This window comes from Palaemon carinicauda, chromosome 21 (genome assembly GCF_036898095.1).
Source record: "Palaemon carinicauda isolate YSFRI2023 chromosome 21, ASM3689809v2, whole genome shotgun sequence".
NCBI lineage: Eukaryota > Metazoa > Arthropoda > Malacostraca > Decapoda > Palaemonidae > Palaemon > Palaemon carinicauda.
Genome location: NC_090745.1, coordinates 48,137,485 through 48,150,592, shown reverse-complemented (window position 1 = coordinate 48,150,592; position 13,108 = coordinate 48,137,485). Strand labels below are relative to the sequence as shown.

Below are 13,108 nucleotides of genomic sequence, written 5' to 3'. Positions count from 1 at the left end.
AGGACTGGCAAAGACTGATAGGACTCCCCGCACAAGATAGTCCCGGTGTCCCCGGAGACGAAGGAAGTCCTGGAGTGGTGGCACGTCAGAACGAACGCCCTCAAGGGAATGCCCTTCGCAGCCGACCCTCCGGAGATGCTCCTGTTCACGGACGCATCCAAGGAGGGTGGGGATGCCCATCTTCTTGATAAAACGGGGAAACACCATGGCTCTGATGTGCGACAACGCCACGTTGGTGGCCTAAGTGAAAAAGCAAGGAGGACTGAAGTCGAAGGAACTGTGCAGTCTCACGATGGAGTTCCTAGAATGGGCCGAAGTGGAAAAAATAAAAATTTCAGCCAGGTTCATAACGGGGAAGAGGAACGTCCTGGCCGACGACCTCAGCAGGATGGGTCAAGTGGTAGGGTCCAAGTGGTCCCTACACCCAGAAGTGGCCAAAACCCTCATCCTGAAGTGGGGCTCGCCGGTGATAGACCACCTCGCCACGAGACTAAACGCACAGCTCCCCGTGTTTTGTTCTCCTGTGCCAGATCCAGCAGCAGCGTTTGAGGATGACTTCCAATACCCTTGCGACAACCTCGACGTTTACTCCTTCCCTCCCTTCGGGATGCTCAGACAGGTCCTCAACAGGGTGAGACAGGCGGTCAACCTGTGGATGACTTTGGTAGCGCCCTGGTGGCCGGAGAGAGAGTGATTCGCGGATCTAAAGGAACTGGCACGCCTTCCACCTTGGCCACTTCCAGACAGACCAGACCTTCTCCGGCAGCCTTACTTCTAAATGTGCCACGAAAACCCTCGGTCCCTCCGCCTTCACGCATGGAGGTTATTGAGTGTCTCCTGAGAAAGGAAGGATATTCGTCGAGGACGGCATCGAAGATGTCAGGGTACCTGAGACGTTCGTCAGTCGCTGTGTACCAGGCGAAGTGGGCTACCTTTACTAAGTGGTGCTCCTCGAAGAACATCAGGCCGTTAGGGGCCTCCATAGCAGACTTCCTGGTCTATCTCAGGGACGAAGTGGGCATGTCCATCCTAGCCATTAAAGGAGTCCGGGCAGCGCTGGGGCAAGTCTTCCTCCTGAAGGACATCGACCTAGGTGCCTCCAGACATAACTCGATGCTCATCAAGAGCTTCGAGCAGTCTTGTTCCCCCCAAGCCGCTAGAGTGCCCCAGTGGGATGTGGCTAGGGTACTGAAGATGCTTTCGGAACCTCCCTTCGAGCCTCTCAAAGACATTCTAGACAATGAGCTCACCCTTAAGACAGTCTTTCTGTTAGCTCTGGCATCAGCAAAAAGAGTAGGTGAGATTCATGGTCTGTCTTACGAGATCTCTCTCTCGGAGGGCTGGCGAGAAGCTACTTTCAGATTCTTACCCTCCTTCGTAGCCAAGACTCAGAATCCAGCTGTTTGGGACCCTAAGTTTGAAGGGTTGTCAGCGCCAGCAATCCCGCGTTCGGACAACGCGAGGGACTTGCTTCTGTGTCCAGTCAGGGCAGTACGGAAGTACCTAGAGAGGACGGCCAAACTTCGCCCCAAAACCAAGAGTCTGGTCGTCTCCTCGGGACTGGTGAAGAAGCCGGTCTCCAAAAATACGATCTTCTGGCTACGCCAGGTGATCATGAGAGCCTACAGCAGTGCAGGAAGGCCTAGACCCCATGACATTAGAGGACTGAGTACTTTGTTGGCCTTTGAAAGAAACATAGCAGTGGGCCAAATCCTGAGGGCAAGTACATGGTCTAGACAGTCTACCTTTATGGCTCACTACTTAAAGGATTGTTCGAGGAGATCCTTGGACGGGTTCTCTCTCGGTCCTGTCATTTCCGCGCTCCAGAAGCTTTAAAGGTGTAGCCCCGGGGAAGCCGCGGGCGGTAAGTCCAAGAGACACAGGTTCCTTCCTTACCCCTTTTTTCCCCTATCACCTTCCCCTACATGACCCTTAAATCCTTTAACTGCCATGAGATACACTGTCAGTGGAAGAATGCATCTCCAAGGATTTTTGCAGAGGTGGGTTACTTAGACACTAGAGAGTTTTCTGCGTAGTTTTCCCTATTTTCTCGTGTTTTCTTTGGGGTCAGCAGAACCTAGTCTCCTATCTAGGTTCCTTTTCTCTCCTCATCACGGTCTCTAGGTCCGGAAGGCCACTCCCACCTCCTAAGTTGTAAGTCTCCTAAGAAAGTAGTTCGAGGTAAGTACTCCGTGTTGGAACAAATCACAAATTTCAAGTAATTTGTATTTTTCCTAACAGTACTTACCTCGAACTACTTTCGGGTTATGGCCCGCCCATCCTGCCCAGAGTACCTTACAGGACTTCGTAGAAACCAATCTGGCAAAAACTTATTGGAGCTCGAGACCTGAGCAAGCATGCTCTCTGACCCCGGGTCACCTCATGGCGTGTATTACTCCGCCAGAGGTTACCCCGCATAGAAAACGGGAGTAGGGTAAACTACACAAAATTCTGGTCGGTTGGGAGGAGATCCCAGATATTCCTAAGAAAGTAGTTCGAGGTAAGGACTGTTAGGAAAAATACAAATTACTTAAAATTTGTGATTTTTCCTAACAGTTCTTACCTCGAACTACTTTCTGGTTATTGCCCACCCATCCTGCCCCGAGTGGGTTACAGGAGTTCGAAATAGTACTAAAACATATGCTTACTGGCGACACAGACCTAGTAGTGCACTCTCGCTCGATGACCCCGGGTCGCCTCAGGCCACGTACCCATCCGCCACGTAGGGACCCAACAAGGGAAAACGGAGATAGGGGAACTGCGCAAAATTCTTGGTCGGTTAGGGAGGAGATCCCAGATACTCCTAAGAAAGTAGTTTGGGGTAAGTACTGTTAGGAAAAATACAAATTACGTAAAATTTGTGATATATATATATATATTATTATTATTATTATTATTATTATTATTATTATTACTAGCCAAGCTACAACCCTAGTTGGAAAAGCAAGATGCTGTAAGCCCAGGGGCTCCAACAGGGAAAAATAGCCCAGTGAGGAAAGGAAATAAGGAAATAAATAAATGATGAGAATGAATTAACAATATATCATTCTAAAAACAGTAACAGCGTCAAAACAGATATTATTATTATTATTACTTACTAAGCTACAACCCTAGTTGGAAAAGCAGTATGCTATAAGCCCAGGGGCTCCAACAGGGAAAATAGCTCAGTGCGGAAAGGAAAAAAGGAAAATAAAATATTCTAAGAGTAACAACAATAAATATCTCCTATATAAACTATAAAAACTTTAACAAAACAAGAGGAAGAGAAATAAGATAGGAGAGTGTGCTCGAGTGTACCCTCAAGCAAGAGAACTCTAACCCAAGACAGTGAAAGGCCATGGTACAGAGGCTATGGCACTACCCAAGACTAGAGAACAGTGGTTTGATTTTGGAGTGTCCTTCTCCTAGAAGAGCTGCTTACCATAGCTAAAGAGTCTCTTCTACCCTTACCAAGAGGAAAGTGGCACTGAACAAGTACAGTGCAGTAACCCCTTGGGTGATGAAGAATTGTTTGGTAATCTGTGTTGTCAGGTGTATGAGGATAGAGGAGAATATGTAAAGAATATGCCAGACTATTCAGTGTATATGTAGGCAAAGGGAAAATGAACCGTAACCAGAGAGGAGGATCCAATGTAGTACTGTCTGGCCAGTCAAAAGACCCCATAACTCTCTAGCGGTAGATATGTCCTATATAAACTATTAACAACGTCAAAAACAGATATGTCATATATAAAGAATAAAAAGACTCATGTCAGCCTGGTCAATATAAAAACATTTGCTCCAACTTTGAACTTTTGAAGCTCTACTGATTCAACTACTCGATTAGGAAGATCACTCCACAACTTGGTAACAGCTGGAATAAAACTTCTAGAATACTGTGTAGTATTGAGCCTCATGATGGAGAAGGCCTGGCTATTAGAATTAACTGCCTGCCTAGTATTACGAACAGGATAGAATTGTCCCGGGAGATCTGAATGTAAAGGATGGTCAGTTATGAAAAATCTTATGCAACATGCATAATGAACTAATTGAATGATGGTGCCAAAGATTAATATCTAGATCAGGAATAAGAAATTTAATAGACCGCAAGTTTCTGTCCAACAACTTGAGTTGGGAATCAGCAGCTGAACACCAGACAGGAGAACAATACTCAAAACAGGGTAGAATGAAAGAATTAAAACACTTCTTCAGAATAGATTGATCACTGAAAATCTTTTAATTCTTTCTCAATAAGCCAATTTTTTGTGCAATGGAAGGAGAGACAGACCTAATGTGTTTCTCAAAAGTGAATTTGCTGTCGAGAATCACACCTAAAATTTTAAAAGTCGTAAAAATTTAAAGAAACATTAATAATACTGAGATCCGGATGCTGAGGAGCCACCGTCCTTGACCTACTTACAATCATACTTTGAGTTTTGTTAGGATTCAACTTCATACCCCATAATTTGCACCATGTGCTAATTTTAGCTGAATCTCTATTAAGGGATTCATGAACCCCAGATCTACATTCAGGGGATGGAATTGATGCAGAGAGAGTAGCATCATCTGCATATGCAACAAGCTTGTTTTCTAGGCCAAACTACATGTCATGTATATATAGTATGAAAAGTAATGGGCCAAGAACACTACCCTGTTAAACACCAGATATCACATTCCTATACTCACTATAGTGCCCATCAACAACAACTCTTTCAGATCTATTACTTAAAAAATCAATAATAATGCTAAGAAACGACCCACCCACTCCCAACTGTTTCAGTTTGAAAACAAGGGCCTCATGATTAACACGGTCAAAGGCAACACTAAAATCAAGGCCAATCATACGAACATCCTGACCACAATCAAGGGATTTCTGTACAGCATTGGAGATTGTAAGAAGGGCATCACATGCTCCAAGACCTTATCGAAAACCAAATTGCAAACTAGGAAGTACAGTAGATGATTACCTTTAGCAAACCTATTAAGACGTTTTGCCAGAAGACGTTCAAAAACTTTAGATAATATGGGAGTTAAGGAAATTGGGCGGTAATCAGTGGGATTTGAGCTACCACAAACACATTTACATAGAGGAGTAACATTACCAATTCTCCAACAAGTGCTAAAAGCTCCTCTTCTTGCTAACTTGCGCAAAATAACAGATAACTTAGGAGCTAAAAAATCTGCTGTCTATAAAAAACAAAGGAAAAATACTATTTATGTCTACACCTCCATAAGCATCAAGTTTGTATAAGCATCAAGGTCCATCAACAGAGGTTTAATCTCACGAGATCGAAAAGCTAAACTAGTTAGTTTAGCCTCAGGAAAACAGGAATGAGGAAGTTCAAGTTTTTCATTACTGTCAAAAACATCAGCCAAAAGGATTGCCTTTTCATTTGGACAGTGAGTGACTGAGCCATTTGGTTTAAGTAAAGGAGGAACTCTTGCATCTACACCAAAGAGTGCAGATTTAAGGGTAGACCATTTATGTTCCTTAGTTGTACCAGAAAGGGTTTCTTTTATGGTTGAATTTTACTCCTTTTCAGTTGAGGCATAAACTCTCTGAGCAAAAGCTCGAAGCTGAGTATAGTTGTTGCTGGTCAAATCTGATCTGTTACCCTTCCAAAGGTGATAGGCCTCCTGCTTCTCCAAATAAGCATACATACAGTACATACATACATACATACATACATACATAAACTCTCTGAGCAAAAGCTGGAAGCTGAGTATAGTTGTTGCTGGTCAAATCTGATCTGTTACCCTTCCAAAGGTGATAGGCCTCCTGCTTCTCCAAATAAGCATACATACATACATACATACATAGATGTATGTATGTATGTATGTAAAAGAGAGTAATAGTAGCGCAGAAGATAAGAGGCAATTTGAAAAGCTTCAAGATGTGCTATTAGAACATAATATGCAAGAAATAAACCAGATTCCAACAAGAAAGGACAATGTCCTAGATTCAGTATTTGTGAATGAGGGGAATTATGTTGAAAGAAATAGTGTATAACACTGGAATATCAGACCACAATGTCATAGAATTAATAGTCCATTTCAAAGCAAGTGATCGCAGAGATAAACAAAACACAAAACGATGGGAAGTATTGGGAAAATATAATTTTTATAGTAAGAAGATAAAATGGTCAGAACTAAATGAAGAATTGAACAAAGATTGCAAAAATGTATTCATAAGTGATAATATACAGGTAAATACGGATATACTGTACAAAATACTGGCGAAAATTGTTGAAAAATATGTACCGAAAAAAAACAATAAACATCAGACATGCATACCAAGAGACAGAAGGATCTTATTTCAGAAAATTAGAAAGTGGAAGAAAAATCTTGCAAAAGAAAAAAATGTATGGAAAATGATGGAAATAAAAAGTAAGATAGAAAATGCAGAAAAAAAGATCTCACATTCGAAAGAAAATGAAAAAAGGGGACTCTGAAGAAAGGACACTTCAAAATATCAAAAAACCCCAAAGTACTTTACTCCTATGCAAAAAAAAAAAAGATGAATAAAGGGAGATTAAAAATTGGCCCTCTAAGAATTGAAGGACGGTTAACGAATAAAAAAAAAAGGAAATATGCAAGATATTAGCAGAAAAATATGAGTGAGTTCACTCCAAGAATTGCGAATGAGAATAATGAAACAGAAATGAGAGAAGAAAATGTTGAATATCTAACGGATATAGATATTAATGAAGCAGATATTGTGCAGGCTATAAGCGAAATTAAAAATGGATCGGCGGCCCGACCAGATGGGTTTCAGCGATTTTGTTAAAAAAAAAACTGCACACACTATCGCGAAGCCACTTGCATTACTGCTAAGACAAAGTATAGATATGATTGAGATATATGTTAAACATAAATTAGCTTATATAACCCCTATTTTCAAAAGTGGATCAAGACTAGAGGCAAGCAGTTATAGACTTGTTAGTCTAACATCACATATTATGAAAGTGTATGAAAGGGTAATAAAAAATAAAATAATTCATCATTTGGTTAAAGATAATTTATTTAATATAGGTCAACACAGTTTTGTGCCCGGAAAAGTACACAAACCCAACTGATAGCACACTATGAAAACATACAAAGTATGATAAATGAAAAAGACACAGATGTGATCTATCTAGATTTTGCAAAAGCCTTTGACAAGGTAGACCCTAATATACTAGAGAAAAAAATGAGAAAGCATAACATTGTGGGAAAGATAGGAAAATGGGTAAAAGAATTTCTGCAAAACAGAAAACAGATAGTGGTTGCAAATGACGAGAAATCAGATGGAGATCAGGTAATATCTGGCGTGCCACAGGGTACATTATTAGCTACGCTGCTGTTCATTATTATGATCTCAGACATAGATTGTAATGTTAAAAACTAGTGAGAAGTTTCGCCGATGACAAGAATAAGTAGAGAAATTACTTATGATGAAGATAGAAGCTTGTTACAAAGAGATCTAAACAAAATGTATTAATGGGCGGAGATAAATAGGATGGTATTTAACTCTGGTAAATTCGAATCAATAAACTATGGAAACAGAGAAGGGATGGTATCTGCATACAGGGGACCTAATAACGAGACAATCACAAACAAGGAAGCAATTAAAGACCTTGGTGTAATGTAAACAGGAATATTTTAAACAAAGACCAAATAGCAACATTGTTGGTTAAATGTAAAGCAAAAATGGGAATGTTATTCAGACACTTTCAAACAAGAAAAGCTGAACACATGATTATGCTTTACAACACTTTTGTACGTAGTATACTTGAGTACTGCAATGTGATATGGTACCCACACTACCAAAAAGATTGTAATGAAAGTAATACTTGGTGATAATTTCCAAGCTTTATTCAACACATTAGCAAACTATCATATCTGTAACAAAGAAAGACAACAATGAATATCAACATAAATGCACATGTTAACACAAACACATAACTTATGAAAATCATGCTATAAAACATTAACATAGGAAGAACAAACCAATATAAATACTCAAACATTGACAGTAAGAAACAGCTAAGACCAACTGATATTATCACATTCTCCCCTCCTAGAAAATTAAACTTTAATCAAAACAAATGTATTGGTTTAATCCCATCCATAGCGATCAGGCGGCCTTGACACACGAGTGGACCTTCTTATCTCAGTGGGCTCACTGGATTCATGACAATCACGGTTATCATGAGTTTGTGTATCCTGCACTTCAGTTGTATCTGGGGACTCCGTCTCTCCTGATGGTTCAACATGGTGTACAGGAGACGTTGCACCTGCAGGACTTGGGGCTAAGTCACGGGTAGACACAGTTGATTCTCTACCATCTGGATATTTGACATTTGCATACATTGAGTTTGCATCCATGAGTTGAACCTCTTCAGTTAACGGTTCATGTTTGCTAGACCTAACATGCCGTCGCAATAGTACAGGTCCAGGAGTCAAAAGCCATGACGGTAATGTACTTCCAAGACTAGAGCGTCGCTGAAACCTGAAAAAACATTCATGAGGTGTCTCATTAGTTGCTGTACATAAGAGCGACCTAACTGAGTGCAAAACCTCAGGAAGTACTGTACTATCTCCCAGTGTTGAGTCTTCAAGCCACAACTTTCGAGTACTAAATAAATAGATTTCCAAATAATACCATTATATCTCTCAACCTGGCCGTTGCCCATCGGATGATAAGGTGTCGTTCTGCTGGTTGCAACCCCCATCTGAGAAAGGTACAGTTTCAGTTCTTGGGGCATGAAAGAAGCACCTTGATCTGAATGAATGAAACTAGGCATTCCACAAAGGATAAAGATAGATTCAAGACATTTGATCACTATTTTCGAATGCATGTTTGGACAGGGAAACACAAAGGGGAAACGTGAATACTCGTCAACAACCTTAAGAATGTACTTATTGCTCGTGGTAGAGGGCAGAGGCCCCTTGAAATCAATGCCAAGACGTTCCATTGGCTGGGTGGCCTTTATGAGGACTCCTTTTCCTGGACGATGGAATTTTGGTTTTTGTTGGGCACAAATTCTACAAGAAGCACACACTCTTTTCACGTCATCTGTTGAAAATGGGTGGTTTTTGGATCGCACAAAGTGCAAAAGGCGAGTGACGCCAGGATGGCAGAGGTTCTCATGGATGTCAGTGACACTTGACATTGAGGAAATAGAACAACAATAGGCACGAGTCAGGGTGTCCGGTGCAATATTCTGTTTCCCCGGACGATACTGTATAGTATAGCTGTAGGATGCCAGCTCCAACCTCCACTCTTGTATCTTGTTGTTCTTTATTTTAGTTCGCTTCCTGCTGTCTAACATGAACATCACCGATCTTTGATCAGTAATCAGAGTAAAATGTCGTCTCGCTAAGAAATGGCTCCACTTGCGAACCGCTTCAATAATAGCTGTGGCCTCTTTTTCCACTGCTGGATAATGCAACTCGCTACCCTGGAGCGTTCTCGATATAAAAGCTACTGGGCGGCCACCCTGATTTAAGACTGCGGAGACAGCAACTTCCGAAGCATCACACTCTACAACAAAAGGAAGACTCTCATCCACAGCCCGCAGTGAAACATCCATAAGTTGTTTTTTTAAAGAATTGAAAGCAGCTAGTGCTGGCTCGCTCAGTGGAAAAGTTTTTGTGTTCACTAAGGGATGTATCGTGTCAGAAAAACCAGGGATCCATTTGGCATAATAGGCAAACAATCCTTGAGCTCTTCGCAGAGAGCCCATATTTGTGGGAGGCGGTAATTCTTGAAGGGGACGTAATCTGTCTGGGTCAGGCTTTATAACATTATTCCCGACACAATACCCTAGAACATTGATTGTAGGAACAGAAATAACCGATTTCCCTTTATTGAGGGTAAGGTTCCGTTTCCGAACCACCTCCAAGAAGTTTTGAACGTTTTCATCATGTTCAGCCTGAGATGCTCCACCTACAGTGATATTGTCAAGGTATGGAAAAGTATCTTTGAGCTTCTCATCCTCAACTAGTTTGTCCATAGCTCTTTGGAATGCAGCTACACCATTCGTCACACCAAATGGAATCCTACAAAATTGAAACAATTTCCCTGCACCTTCAAAAGCAGTGTACTTCCTCTCACTCTCTTTAATGCTGATTTGGTGATATGCACTCTTCAAGTCAAATGTGGAAAACACCTTATATTTAGCAAGGTCATGTACCATATCCTCTATCCTTGGGAGGGGATAAGCATCTAGTTCTGTGTATTGGTTAATGGTCTGGGAATAATCAATACAAAGTCTCTTTTTATGCCTGTCAAGTGGATCTTTGACTACTACAACCTGTGCCCTCCAAGGGGATATACTTGGTTCGATGATACCTTCAGATAGTAAATGTGAAATTTGGTCTTTTACAAACAGCTGGTCATCTTGACTATAGCGTCTGGATTTGACTGCAATGGGTTTACACTGTCGAGGTAAGTTCGGAAACGATGACGGTTCATCTATGTCAGCTGTCGCTAGTAAACAAACAGGTTTGGCGCCAGTTGTCTTCAAACTTGGTCTTTTCCCTTCATATTGAAAACTCACGCTCTGGTGTTGCTTTTGGAAATCATAACCCAAAATGACATCACAACACAAATCCTTCAGGACCCCTAGCTGTATACAGGGATATCTCTGATCAAGGTGAACCAAGTCTGCTATGACAAATCCAGGGGAACTAGCATTGAACGATTTTGATGCCATTGAGACCGCTGAGCTTGCAGGGACTACTGTCAGTTTTAGTCTCTGCGCTACTTCCTCACGTATAAAACTATCTGAGCTACAAGAATCGACTAGTGCCTTCAATGAGTGGCCATTTACAGTGATATTTGTAGCTGCATGTGAAAGATTATTTGGATAAGTGGCAGTTATTGCAAGTAAAGTGGGACTATACAATGTAGCAGTGGTACTACCTGAAATTTTCGATTTACAGACTTTTGCAAAATGGCCTGTTTTACCGCATTTGTTGCATGTGGCAGTACGTGCGGGACAACTCACTCTACCTGTACTGTGAAGTGCATTACCACAAAAATAACATTTTCTCTTTGATAAGTAGGCAGCGGCAACAGCTGAACCTCCTGGTGAACTTCCTTCAGCTCCCTCTTGCGTTGGATGTTGCTGGTGGTCACAGGTTGTCTGCGCCTGCCGCTCTGGAACTAAAGCAGCAGTATGAGGAACAGGTGGCGATGCATATGCGTCGGCACTGCGCTGGGCAAGATCCAACGTACGAGCTTGACTGTGTGCAGTTTCCAGATTCAGTGACTTATTCTCTAGTAACCGCTGACGAATAAATACTGAGGCAATACCATTGATAAATGCATCACGTACTAGCTCTTGCCGATATTGTTCTGCTGTGACTGGCTGGAAGTTGCAGTCTTTGCTAAGTTTATGTAACTCACGCAGAAATTCGTCAATGGATTCTCCTGACTGCTGTCGTCGCGTCGCTAAAACATGTCTAGCAAAAATCTCATTTGGCAACTTGACATAAACACTATCCAGTTTAGCGATTGCACTCTCAAAAGTACTAGAGTCTTCGATCAGTTCATATACACTCGAGGACACACAATTCACTAATGCCCTCAACTTGTCTGGTGCAGCATCTCCACTTTCTTCTATGAAATTAGTGAATGTTCTATGCCAGTGCTTCCACTCTTTGGGCTGCATTGGACGAGCTGGGATCCGTGTCCAGTCCGGACGGCTTCAGTAACTTAGCCATGATGAGTTTGTGTTGAATAAATTGTAATGAAAGTAAAGCTTTATTCAACACATTAGCAAACTACCATATCTGTAACAAAGAAAGACAACAATGAATATCAACATAGATGCACATGTTAACACAAACACATAACTTATGAAAATCATGCTATAAAACATTAACATAGGAAGAACAAAACAATAAACAAAACAATATAAATACTCAAACATTGACAGTAAGAAACAGCTAAGACCAACTGATATTATCACAAAGATATTGCACAAATAGAGAGTGTACAAAGGTCCTTTACTGCTAGAATAGAAAAAGTTAAGGACCTTGACTACTGGGAAAGACTGCAATTTTTAAAACTACAGTCTAGAAAGGAGAAGAGAACGCTACATGATAATACAAGTATGGAAGCAAATCGAGGGAATTACTGAAAACATCATGGAGCTAAAAATATTTATAAAGATCAAGCCGAGGTAGATTAATAGTGCCCAAAACTATACCAGGAAAACTTAGGAAGGCGCACAGGACATTAATCCATTACGCACCAGCATAAAAAATGCAGCAACTATTTAATGCGCTGCCAGCTCAACTAAGAAACATATGAGGAGTGAACATAGATGTGTTTAAGAATAAGCGCTCTCTCTCTCTCTCTCTCTCTCTCTCTCTCTCTCTCTCTCTCTCTCTCTCTCTCTCTCTCTCTCTCTCTCTCTCTCTTGTTCCATTTTTTTTCTCGACGTCTCTCTCTCTCTCTCTCTCTCTCTCTCTCTCTCTCTCTCTCTCTCTCTCTCTCTCTCTCGGCACTTTGTTGAATTGAGAGAGCCTGCGCGTTACGATGAAGGGTTGTATGATGGCTACGGGTAAGTTTTTTTTCCCTACCTTTAGGTTTAAATTTACTGCAAAGGCCCTCTTAATGAGAGAATGCCTTGATGAAGTCATTGAGCTTCAGCACGGCATTTCATTCCCGTGCTGAATCTTGGTGACGGGCAAGAGGGCTCTCGAACTTCGGGAAATTGCTCCCCCAGTTCGAATCTAAATTTCTCTCTTTCATCTTTTTCTTCTGCTTAATATTACTTCGACCTTCTCCTAATTTTATCAACTTTCTTTCATCTTGCTGTCCTATCTCTATGATTATTATTTTTCTTAGTTATATATATATATATGTAGATGTATGCATATATATATATATATATATATATATATATATATATATATATATATATATATATATATATATATATATATATATATATTTATTTATTTTATTTGTTCATTTATTTATTTATCTATTTTTTCCTATTTTATTTAAATGGCGTGGATATTTCCACATTCGTTATTACTGCCTGCTTAGATGAATGGGAGAAGGGATCACGGTTGGGAGGTATTCGCATTCAAAGCTATAAATGAGAGTATTGGATGATCTCAGCCATCC

General features: G+C 41.0%; 1 protein-coding gene across 3 annotated transcripts in view; it reads left to right on the top strand.

Moving 5' to 3' along the window:
* The window catches only part of LOC137615274 (histone-lysine N-methyltransferase NSD2-like), a 521,040-nt gene that overhangs the window by 183,803 nt on the left and 324,129 nt on the right, over positions 1-13,108 (top strand). The window lies entirely within an intron of this gene.